This window comes from Polypterus senegalus, chromosome 3 (assembly GCF_016835505.1).
Source record: "Polypterus senegalus isolate Bchr_013 chromosome 3, ASM1683550v1, whole genome shotgun sequence".
NCBI classification, from domain to species: Eukaryota; Metazoa; Chordata; class Cladistia; order Polypteriformes; family Polypteridae; genus Polypterus; species Polypterus senegalus.
In genome coordinates this window covers 54,272,430-54,285,456 of record NC_053156.1, presented here as the reverse complement: position 1 = coordinate 54,285,456, position 13,027 = coordinate 54,272,430, and the positions used below count along the sequence as shown (strand labels likewise).

Below are 13,027 nucleotides of genomic sequence, written 5' to 3'. Positions count from 1 at the left end.
TGGTGAAAACACATAATCACCTAAAAGAGAGGTTTTAGAGAATTAGAAACATCATTCTGATTTTCAAAATCTGATGTTCCAGCTAGTGAGCTAGTTGTAAATCTTAGGAGAGACTGTCATAAATTGCAGTATATACAAAAAAACAAAAAAAAAATTAGTACTGGTAATCAAACACCTCACAACTTCAACCCTTAACAACAAAAAACACACAACTGCCCTTCACCTTTATTGCTCTTTATACTCATCTTACAATGCACAGTATATGAGGTCAAAAATGATCTACTATAACTAGTTCTAGGCGTTCTGGTCGTGGTTTCAGACAAGTGGCTTCACATTTCTATTTGAGTGTCTAAATTGGCTCCCATAATGACCCCATAATTTACAAGGGTATGTTTCATGGCATATTTCATACCGGTTTAGCAAACTCACCAAAGCCATAGTTCAGTGTGAGTTATACTAATGTAAAATGACATTTCTATATTCCAAAATAGCTGCTCTAAGTTAACCAGACTCCACTCAGAAGAATACAACATCAAAGAACAGGGTGGAGTCCTGCACCCAAGAACACTAACACTTGTATCGAATTCCATAAAAACCTACAGCTATCCTTGGGGTCATTTTGTGAATTCTTTCCTACTTCACATGAAGGCTGAGGAGTGTTTATTCTGCCCTGGCTGATATCTGCATATATACTGTATACAATCATAGAACAAATTATTAGGAACACCTGTACACCTGCTTATTCATGCATTTATCTAATCATCCTGTAGCAGCAGTACAGTGCATAAAATCATGCAGATGCAGGTCAGAAGTCTTCATTAATGCTTATATCAAACACCAGAATGGGGATAAAATGTGATCTCAGCGATTTTGAACGTGGCAAGACAGTTGGTATCATATGGACTGGTTTAAGTATTTCTGTAATCGGTGACCTTCTGTTATTTAGATTTTCAAACACAACAGTCTTTAGAGTTTAGTCAGAATGGTGCGATAAACAAAAAACGTTCCGTGAGTGGCAGTTCTGAGCGAAGTCAGAGGCGAATGGCCTGACTAGATCAAACTGACAAAGGCTACAGTAATTCGGATAACCACTATAAACAAACACTCTGTGCATCTGTGGTGAGCAGAAAAGCATCTCAGAATGTACAACACAATCGGACATCAAGACAGTGTGCACAGGTCCCTGATAACTGGACAGATGAAAACATAGCCTGGTCTAATGAATCTCGATTTCTGCTGAGGCACACAGGTGGTAGGTGTCTACAGCATGAATCCAGTACTGTTGCTAAACATGTGCATTCCTTCAAGGCCAAAATTTATCCATTTTCTAATGTCTATTTCCAGCAAGATAATGCACAATTTCACAAAGTAAAATTTGTCTCAAACTTGTTTCAAGAACATGAAAAAGAGCTCACGGACTTCAGTGGTCTTTCCTGTCACCAGATCTTCATCCAATAGAACATCTTTGGGCTGTGGTAGAATGGGAGATTTGCAACATGAAGGTGCTGCTGATTAATCTGCAGAAATTGCATGATGCAATCATTCAACATGGACCAGAGTCTCAAAGGAATGTTTCCAACATCTTGTGAAATCCATGTCATACAGAATTGAGGCTGCTTTGAGAGGAAAAGATGGGCTTATCCAGTATTACTAGTGCTCCCAAGAATTTGCTCAGTGAGTGTATATTGTATCCCTACAGCTTAGGCAGGCTGTGCAGATGGTTGTACAGAATGTAATTGCTATTTCTGTACATATGGTGTGAAGAACATTCTGTTGTGTTTTTAAAAAATGTTCACTAGGAATTCTGATACATAAACTTAAAGCCTATTAATTTATAAAACTACCAAGACAGCGTATTGGACAAAGTTGGTTACGAAAATGGACGGATGCTTTGTGATGTTTGTTTATGTACACATAATGCAATACAGGAATTGTCTTGATTGCCTGATTGTCTTGTGCAGCACTTCATGATTCTTAACAAATGCACCATTCATAATTTTTATTTTATTTCCTTGTATAGATCATTAATGAACCTTCAATAGTGGTCCAAATTAAAGCATGAACCATCTTATATATTTGTGGCTTGCATTTTACTTAGCTTCACTTATAATGTTATTCTGTATTTTGACACTTCTTTTCAAACTCTATTGATCCTAACTCAACTGCAGTAAGTTCTTTTCAGCTTCCCCATGTGTAATAATAATATACTTCAAATTATCATGTCTGTTTATCGGGCGGCATGGTGGTGCAGTGGTAGCGCTGCTGCCTCGCAGTAAGGAGACCTGGGCTCACTTCCACGGTCCTCCCTCATGGAGTTTGCATGTTCACCCCGTGTCTGCGTGGGTTTCCTCCCAGAGTCCAAAGACAAGGAGGTTAGGTGCATTGGTGTCCTAAATTGTCCATAGTGTGTGCTTGGTGTGTGTGTGTGTGTGCCCTGCAGTGAGCTCGTGTCCTGCCCGGGGTTTGTTCCTGCCTTGTACCCTGTGTTGGCTGGGATTGGCTCCAGCAGACCCACGTGACCCTGTGTTAGGATATAGCAGGTTGGAAAATTGCTGACTATACTTTTATCTATTTACTTTAAACCAATGTGGTATGACGGCACAACGTTTAGCACTGCTGCCTCATAGGGCATTTTTGAATCTGTCACCTGTCAATTGTTCATTTGGAGTCTGCACAGTTTCCATGTATTTTCCACCAGGCATCCTGTGTTATGTTAATTGGCAATTCCAAAATGGCCCTATATGAGTATAACATACTGAATATGTGTGTATGTGGAAGCTGATCCTGATATGAACTGCTAACAATTCAAGGTTGTTTCCTGGTTTGAATAAAATAAAATTAACTTACTAGTTCAAAGTCTGCAGAAAAAAATTGTATACAATTAAATCTTTCCTACTTGGAAACTAGGAAATTGGTGAACAAAGGATAATGAATTCACAGAAAGTAAAATACAGTTGAACTTTTCTACAAAATGGAGCTCCAGTGAGGACTAGCTTATCTGATCTGAAGACATTGCTGGCTCTCTATATAATCAGTTAGGCAGTGATCAATCTAAGAACTGGGTCCAGCTGGCAAACCAGCACAAAGGTCCATGTTCTGTATAGAATACAGCCCTTCATATGTGAAGTTAGCAGCAAGCACCTTATAAATCATAACATTGTCATTTATAGTGCTCTTTTCACGTTCATTTCCATCAGAGTAACATTACTGCAAACTGTAGGTAAAATAGCTAAAACAGAAGAACTTAATTTCAAGTTTTGTCCATGCACAATAATAAAGGGAAATAGTGCAAAACCTGCCAGATTAATCAGCAGCTCTCTGACGTATATGATATCATAGCTTCTAATTTTTACTTGTTTGTATTACAAACCTTCACACGACCTACAAGCTCAATGAGGCCTGTGTCTTTAGCACTCTGGTCAGAATTGACATATCTTGACCTCCATCAGATCTGCCACTCCAATATAATGATACAGGTTAGAATAGTCTCTGGATGGTGCTATTTACTTATGTCCAAATTCTGAAATGGCATACCAAATGCTTGACAGAAAAGAAGAAAAAATGTACATTTTCTGTAGGTTCAATAAGGAAATTACGTGTAGTCTATTTTAATTAGCCTATGTCTTATAGAATACTGTGGTATCACAAACCTATTAGACTACTGACTTATGAAGAATAAAACCAGTAATATATACCTATTTGTTCATTCTTTTATTTTACAAGTTTGCTTTTTCCAATACAGTGTCACATGGTGTCAAAGACAGCCAATGAATGATGGATGGTGATTTGGAAAAGGCTTGGTCCATGCATTTTTTAAAAACTACCATGGGATGAAAGATGAAAGGGTGATATTTAAATTCTGTTGGAGTTAAAGTATTACAAATTGTTTAAATCTGCCATTAAAGGAAGTTATACTCTTAATTGTTTCCTTTTGTCATGCTTTCTTAATAGGAGTTATATGAGAAATACAACCTGATAGGTGACATAAGAACATAGGTATGATGTACCACACATGCCGTAATCACTCTGTCTATGAATATTCAAGTATATTAGGGAGAAATGCTGTTGGTTTGAATACACATATTATTTAATTACATTTTGGAAAGAGAGAGAACTTAATGTTAGCAATAGGAATTATGAAGGGACACAACCATAATCATCTTAAAATCCTGCCTTTTTCTACAACTGTCTCAAGAGAAATGATAGGCATATGTAAGAAGTAAATAAACAGGAAAATAATTGAAATAATATTGATCTTTGTTGTAATTATTTTTGAGAAAATGAAACAAACATACTAAGTCAACCAGAAAATATAATTTAGCTGGATCAATCAGCAAAGTCAAATTATTTTGATGGATTACAGTGGTCTTTTCTTGTTTATAATTTCTGACTTTCAATAGCCTTAAGTATATTGATTAAATAATGTTTATTTATTCAATAAATAATGATGCACTTTATTTGATTGTAGCTCTTAACATCTAGGCTGAGGTGATATGGTGGCACAGTGGTTAGTGCTGATATCTAAAAGCTCCAGATTCCAGTGTTTATACAGGTTGTACCTGCAACATACTGTACTAATGACAAACGTGTTAAACTAACTGGCAACTCCAAATTGCCACATTGCAAAAGAGTGCACCATGCAACGGACTGACTCTATACATTGGACTGGCAAGTTTAAGTTCTGCCTTTCCATAACCATGAATTGGATTAAACAACTTAGAAAATTAACAAATGGGTGGAAATCTTCATTTAAAATTGCCTTAAATTAAGGCAGGCTGATATATAAACAATCATTATTCAGACTTTACCTGCATACACACAATGAACACATGGTTGTTTCATTCTTTCAATCATTTTTATATTTTCCTTTTTACAGTGTCAAAGAAATCTGAAAATTAACCCGACAATGGCTGCAAAGAAGAAAGCAATAGCTAGTGGAACTTCAGTCCTTCTCAAGCCACACCGACACTGTCACCCACACAATGGGCTAAAATGTAGGACTGACTTGTAAATCTTTGGGATGCAGTAGGAAAAGGCAATACCCTGACAAATACCATGCCAGCACAGAGAAAATGCTAACCAGTGGTACAGAGAAAATGCTAACCATTTGGTCATTAAGTTGCACCTTAGGTGTGAGAATCATCTAAACTGGTAATATTAATACCTGAGACATCTCATTCACAGAGGGTACTAAGTCAATGGCCCAACGCCTACAGTACATCCCATTTGCAATAACTCCATTCATCTACCCATTCATTTTCTATTCTACACGATCAAATTTTGAGTAGTTGGCAGGAGGGTGCCAATTTCATCCACAGGTACAAACAAGCACATCTCAAGCACATACGCATATACCCACTTATTCTTTGCCAATTTATACTTTCCAATTAATGTACTGAGCACATTTTTGGGACAGAGGAAAACACCTGAATTTTCTATGAAAAGCATCACAAAAACAGGAAGAAGGTACAAATTCCAAACAAACAGTGCTCAGGCTGTTATTCCAACCCTGTTTCCTACAGCTGTGAGGCACAAAGTAAAATATGACATATTACTGGGAATTTTAGAAAGTCTGCTAACACTTGTATTGCAGATGCAGCACATATAGCATTCAATGTCTGACATATGGACATGATTCCCAGAGCATATATTTGAATAATTAAGCATGCTGTGTGCAGAAGGATCAAGGATATACCATACACTGCGGAATTAACTCTGTTTTTAGCCGTAAAAGCTACAGCCAGACATACAGGTAATTAGAGCTTAATCTACCCTTGACCCAATAACAAATACTCTTCTGTTGACTCCCCACACTTAAAACTCAAAGCAGGAGATGTGCTCTTGTAACCAACAACAAAAGTGTCATATGACTCTTTAAGGAAGAAGTAGGGGAAAAAAACAGAGGGATGACAGGGTCACACCAAGGTCAAAGACATTGGCTCAATATAGAAATGCAAACATAAGACAGAGCTTGCTGTAGAAGACTGTTCAGCTTACCCTAATTGCATTTTAACTTAATTGTTATTCTAGCTCCAATGATCGATTTCGTGTGAAGCAAAAAAGTCAACTAGAATAAAATCATTTTCTTTAGTGGGTGGGTGTTGCATCTTCCGTCTGCCATTCTATTATGCCTCTTTAAAAAAAATGTCACCAGCTACCACTAACTTTGGCCAATATTTTATTATCAGAAATACATTTAGATTAGTAATTGTGGAAGTGCAAATTAGATTAAAAGCAATAGGATAATGGTGCTATGTAAATAGATGTGTAGCGTGCACTGGAAATTATATCAGTAATCAGTCAACAATAGTGATACCCACTGGAATAATTAACATGGCTGTAAAGTGAGTGAATGGATGGCTAATGAGGCTCCATTGCACCAGCTGTATACTGGTCCTCTGTAGGTAAATACAGCGAGTTATAATACCTTTCTGAAAAAGACATCTGTTTTTTCATTTATCAATATTTTGTTCTAAAAATATATAGGTTGTACACTGGTTAGCTTAGTCTAGGAAATGTTTATATGGAGGTTTCACATTCTTTATTTTTTCTCTTTTCTTCATCATGTAAAGCACTTTGAGCTACATTATTTGTATGAAAATGTGCTATATAAATAAATATTGTTGTTGTTGTTCATGTGCCTTCGTCTGATACACTAGTTTCCCTTGCACGTCCTAAAGACTAGCATGTAAAGTAAACTTGCATCAAGGGTACTGGCATGAATAGGCACCCCATGCACAGTTGGTTCTATGTTGCCCCGTTTCCAGCTCCCTAATTCCCTGAACTGGATTAAGTGGGTTTAAGCATGAGATTTTAGCATCACAAATGTTTATGTGTTATCTTAACTGTATGTACCCCTTAATGGACTAGTACCGTGCCCCATACAAGGTTGATAGAGTAAGCACTAAACTGGATGAGTAGATTACAAAATGGATGGATGAATGTAAACATATACCTTTATCTAACTATTAGCTACACAGAATCTATTATCTATATATATAATTCGCTAAGGCAAAACACCCATGGAAAGCACGCCGGAAGGGGCGTGGATACACTAAGTCGCCGACAAGTAAGACACCTATGGCGCACGCAGGGAGGAGCCACGCCCACCAACTCCAAGACCATTGGATACGACAACAGCTCGCAGAGCCACACCCACCAACTCGGACGCGACGACACAGAAAGAACGGCGTCATTTATATTCGTCTGTCGTAGAGGCCTCATGTACCTCCGAGCCACCTTGACTTTTCATAGAGGCATGTTTCTCGTGGAGGTGAGTCGCCATATGCAGCGTGTAAAACAGTTTGCGAGGGGTATCCCATGGGATCCTTAAAACAATCTTTTACAACTGAGGTTAAAACACAATGAAGTAAGCAGTCTTTAAAAACCGAGTTTTCGGTTACGACGCACGACCGCATGCACCATAGCAAACTGTTTTACACACTACATAAGCAATTAGCATCCGCAACAAACATGCGTCTTCTTCACTCATGGACAATTATATGTTGCTCTCTCCAGAGTTCCATCTTTTCATTCACTTTCTGTTGTATCCTCAAACTCTCCCTTTTTAGACAACTGTGTCTTTCCGGAAGTGTTCAACCATCAATAAATAATTATGCGGCGTTTGTTATGCTATTTGTTTGTTCACTATTGTGTTATATTTTGCTCTCTCCAGAGTTCCATCTTTTCATTCACTTACTGTTGTATTCTCACACCAACCCGTTTTAGACAACCGTGTCTTTCCAGAAGTGTTTAGCATTCAATAAATAATTATGCATGAGATTGACCGTGTGTCTACCAGGCGCAGAGAGGCGTGGGTAAGCCGTTGAACCCCATTCGGGCTGCAAACCGTGGAATTCCCACTAAGTGCGACTCATACGCTCCCACTGGTTGCGTCCCTACCCTTTGTACACACCCCCCTCCTACCTTGCTACTACCGTGGTCGGGTGTCTTGGTGGATTATATATAGAAAAGCAGCCAAAACCGCACAGAGCAATGAAAAGTCTATGTGAGTCACAGGTGCAAATTGACTGTGTAAAGACGACAACAACTCAAGTGACGAGTTGGAGGTGGGCACATGAAAGGGCAGTGCATATTGAACAAGAAATCAGCAGACTAGCATAACGGAGGGAGCTGAGTGGACGTCCTTCTCCTCTTCTGCCGTTCCACACTCTGCACCTGAGTGCAGTGCACTCGCATCCTTCCGTCTGGCAGGAGAAGGCGCAATGGGGATCCGCCAGTTTTCAGTCACGGACGATTGTGTGTTGGTTTGTTTCGTGCATTGTTACAATGTTGCTTTTCTTGCTGATTTATTACAAATGTTAATTTTCTCCCTGTGCTTAAAAATCATTTAAAAACCGGCCTGATTATGCGGCGTATGGTACGCCGCGGGTTAGCTAGTTGTCTTTATTACCATACAGCAGGTTTTGCAACAGTTTATACTGAGCTACATTTTCAAACAATTATTAGAACTCAAAGTGACAAAGTGACTTTGCCGGGGTCACCCAGTACGTCCGTAATTTGGTTTTGAACATGCAGCATTGGTTTGTTCAGTTCAGCTATTTAGCCATTAGGCCACACAGCCTGCAAAAAGATCATTATCTCCATCTCTGTCAATACCAGAGTACTTGCAGGAAGTACCTGCATCTTTCCTATGTAAACTAGATAAAGACAATGTCATGATTTCAAGACTTATGGATACATACAATTATTACAAGTTGTGGAGCCAACACAGACACAGACAGGCGGACATGTTCTTAATCACCACCATACGTTTATTATTTACAATATTTACAATAACGATGGTCACTAAGACCCAGTCCCGTGCACAAACCCCACCAATCTCTCAGTCCTGGCCACAAATGCCTACTTCGGGCCGCCTCCACACCTCTTCTGCCTTGTCCTCCTTCCACCCGACTCTAGCGCTGAATGAAGGGAGATGGCCCCTTTTATGCAGTCCCCGGATGAGCACCAGGTGTTCCCGGCATTCCTCCCTTGGCCACGCCCCAGCGTGGCAGAAGTGCTGGCTGTCCTTCCGGCAGCTCTCCGGGTGCCGTCCTAAATCTTCCCCCCAGCACTTCCTGGTGTGGCGGAAGTGCTGGGGTAACAGGTCCCCAAGGCACTGGGGCCCCTACAGGGTGGAGCTTCCATGCCCTGTACCCGTGGCCCCCAGAGCAACCAGGAAGGCGGCCCCAACGTGATCCAGGGTGGGCTTTGACCCTCTTCCGGTCCCTCACGGCGTCCCGGCCGGGTCGTTGCCCCTGGCATCCCTGACAAAGTAAATGTTTCCAATTCTTTTTCAAAAAATTATCTAATATTATAATTCTGCTAAAGTTATTCTTCCTCCCCTTAATAGGGATTTTATTTATTTACATGTACTGTATTTATTTGCTTCATGTGTTCAATGAAATAAGTGAACAATTCACAACAATAGAAAAATTGGTTTCATATTTTTATAGTTGCAGGAGTGGCAATATTAAGTGATACACTTGAGACTGAACAGTCAGGCATACAGTCAAGTACCTTAACAACTATATCGCACAGTCTGCCTGGTCAAACTAGACTGAAATGGGCATCAGATTTAATTTTTTGTTTAATTTTCTCACTATAATTATTATTTGCTTTATGACTTTAAATTAATTGATAGTTTTCACAACTATGGCTATCACATAGACTTATTACAACATACATTTTCTGCTCAATAATACAAAACATTACACTTTTCTGTGACTGTAACTCTGGTGTGCTACAGTTTATTTCTACTGGCACAGCACAATAATGTTTAACACCACCTATTTTCTTTGCCTCTCAATTTCCTATAATAGCATTTTAACTGGAAAAATGACATTGTGGAAATTTCTTTCTGGAAACACACACTTTTTAACTTATCCTATAGCGGGTTGGATAATGGATGAATGGATAGCAATGTCAAGTTACTAATCTAAGCCACCACTTCAGCCTTTCTTGTTTTTTTCCTTAGTCATAAAGTTCTAATTTCTTCCTGAGACCAGTATGTGACAAATGTGTTCTGAGATGAAGTTAAGTAAGACAGAAATGCATAGATTTACTCACTAATCATTTCGCCAGAGTGGAAACATGCTGGAAAGTTGATTAGCATACGCAAGTGAGAATTTCACTGTACTCTGTACATGTGGCAATCATGAATTCACAAACCTAAATCTGCTAATGAAGATATGACCAAAATGGCCAGTTCTACAGAGATTCCATAAATAACTCTTTTTCCAAAAAGGTTCATTGTTCACATTTGGAAAAAATACATATTTCCAGGAAAAACTGCTTGAATTGAACGCATCTGGAATGATACAAAAGAGCTTCACAAGGAACCTTAGGCTTGTAAATCCTGAAATACTCTTTAGCTTGACTTACTTCTAAATGACTAGAGAAGAGTTTAAAGAAAATGCTTGTTGAACTGAATACAAGACAAGCACGCTAAAACCACTTAAGTTATGAATAAGATTGCAACATGCCTTGATGTCATCAAATCCTGAATGTTTGCTAATGCTGCAAACAGATCAAACACCACAAAAACACAGCTGCTGCTTGTGGGAACATAGACACAAACTACAGGGTTTAAGTCTTCATTACCGATCCTTTTAACTATTTCAGTATCAGCTGCTGTTAGATTATTCAGAAGAAACAATTCCTGTATATAAACAGAACATTCTGCTGTCTTGCTATTGCCACGGATAAAATATAATGACCACAAAAACTTTCATCTTACTAAACCTTGACTGATGTCTGGTTTAAAATGACCTTCAACATGAACGTATGTGACAAGTAATCCTCTGACACCAGCCAGCCTCCTTTCTCTTCCTGCCTCTACAGTCTAAACATTCAAATAGTGTCACCAATTCAGTACTGCTCTCAGCATTTATATTTATTCATACATCCATTTTCCAATTCACTTGGGCCACAAAGGTTTGAGCACTGAGTACAAAGGCAAGACAGATAGGATGCAGAAAAGTAAATGTATGCATCTGAAAAGTTTTTACATCAAGCCATTAAATTTTGTTTTCCTTATTGTGAGATGCATTGATTTATCAATAAATTTGTATTTATGATTATTTAGCTTATTGTAAGAACTGTCAAATAAATTGTGCTTAAATTTGGCTTTTTTTGGCTAAATAAAATCAGAACTACTGTTTCAAGTTTTATTTTTTTCTTTTAATTTTTGCATTGACGTTTTATGCAATGAGGTCGCTTCACACCCCATTCAGTCATACTGTACACCTTCATGTTCACTCACACTCACAATGGACCAGATGTTAATGAATCCAAGATGCACATCTTTAAGATGAGTCAGAAAATGAAAAGGCAGTGTGGTCTAGAGGCTCAGGCTTTAGGCTTTAAACACCAAGGATGTCAGTTAATTTCACATTTAACACTTGCTGTGTGACCCTGAGTAAATTACTTGATTGCCAATATCCCGACTGTAAGTAAAAAAAGACCAATTGTACTACATCTTTTTATTTGTAAAACACCTGGGAATGGTGTTCACTACAGAAAAATGCTTCAAAGAAACGATACGCTTTGGTAGAAAACTTAAACTCTATCAGGTATCTAAACCTTGAAAAGCTAACCACTGTAACAGTAGTTACTGTATATACACAGAAGCAGGCGCCTGGAAACTGTATGTGCGTTAGACTTCGTGGCTTTATAATGTGTACCTGAGTAAAGAAAAAAGGAGAACACTAACTTTCATGTTCGCGATTAAAATTAAAATATATATATATAAAACACCACTGTTTTGTTTTTGATCATTAACAGTCCCGAAAACATCAGTTTTACTGCGCCACGCCAATTTAGTCAACTCTGGCAGTTTGCCGTACCGGTGCCGTGAGGTGACAGCAAAGGGGCGTCTCGAAGCAGGACAGACACGTGAAACGACACAATGGCAGTGTCTCTGTCAGATATGGTAACGATGGTCCAAGAAATACGGTGTAAACTACATGGGCAATGAAAACAACTGAATCGCAAAAAGGTGCCACCACACAGTCTATTCGTCACGCAGGTCTAAAATGCTTGACATTCCCAGCGTTTTCGACAAAGTAACTTTAGCTCGGTAGTTTGCGTGTTTTTTTACATCTCTCGCGTCTATTTTATTCGTAACACCGTGCTGTCACGCGGAGAACATCCAACTGTCCGATGCTTTACTTACCAGCACGGAGATGAAACTGAAGTTGAAGTGCCTGTAAAGTGTCCGGCTCTTGGCCTCTGTCCACCTGAGAGATGAGAAAAGTAGGACTGTCTGAATGAAGGGTGTGCTTCTCTTAAGTATATTTCCCAAAGTTGCTTTTGTTATGTCTCATAGATATGTGCAGAATAAACGCCTGGTTGATTAAAGAAGGACAACGTGGACATGTACAGTGCCGGCGGCCTGTCTGACAACCAAGCACAATTCGATCACCTCCGGATCCCGCCCACCGTATTTCTCCTAAAAGTAACGGCGTCACTCTCGCCGAGGAGCCCAGTCAGAAAGGTTTGTGGAAAGGTCCCAAAGGAGTAGAACAACAAGAGAAATGAAACATCATCCAGAACTGAAATGCGAAACTTGCTGTTGCTGAGAAAGTATGCCAAAAACGTGCCGTAGGAGATAAAAAAGAGGCCTTTACTGCGTCTCGCAGTGGGTGGGGCGACCAGGGGCAGGGTGCCAAATCATATTTGGGCAAGGTTTGCCCAGCCTTACCAAGCTTTTCCGACGGAAAGCACGGGGCGGATCTTTCTGTTTAGTCAAAGTAATATCTCTCTCTCTCTCTCTCTCTCTCTCTCTCTCTCTCTCTCTCTCTCTCTCTCTGTCTCTGTTACTCATTCTGTACGCGTCTCCCTTTCTCTCTCTCTCTCTCTCTCTCTCTTTCACTCGCTTCTCTTTTTTGTTTCTTTATGTTTCTTCATTCTTCTGTTCCTCATTTACTAATGGGCGGCCTTTTGCTTTGAAAGCTACACAGAGAAACATAAATCTGCACATCTTGAAAGTAAGCCAAAAGCCTGATTGAAACCTCTTTTTTGA

General features: G+C 39.2%; 1 protein-coding gene across 2 annotated transcripts in view; it reads right to left on the bottom strand.

The window, feature by feature from the left end:
• The window catches only part of pld2 (phospholipase D2), a 114,879-nt gene extending 102,118 nt beyond the window's left edge, over positions 1-12,761 (bottom strand). Inside the window, exon 1 of one of the 2 annotated variants that reach the window (XM_039747226.1) lies at positions 12,179-12,761. The gene's annotated coding sequence lies outside the window, so the exon portion shown is untranslated. The remainder of the gene's footprint in view (positions 1-12,178) is intronic. The other variant, XM_039747224.1, reaches the window with a different exon arrangement.
• Positions 12,762-13,027: the final 266 nt, after the last annotated feature.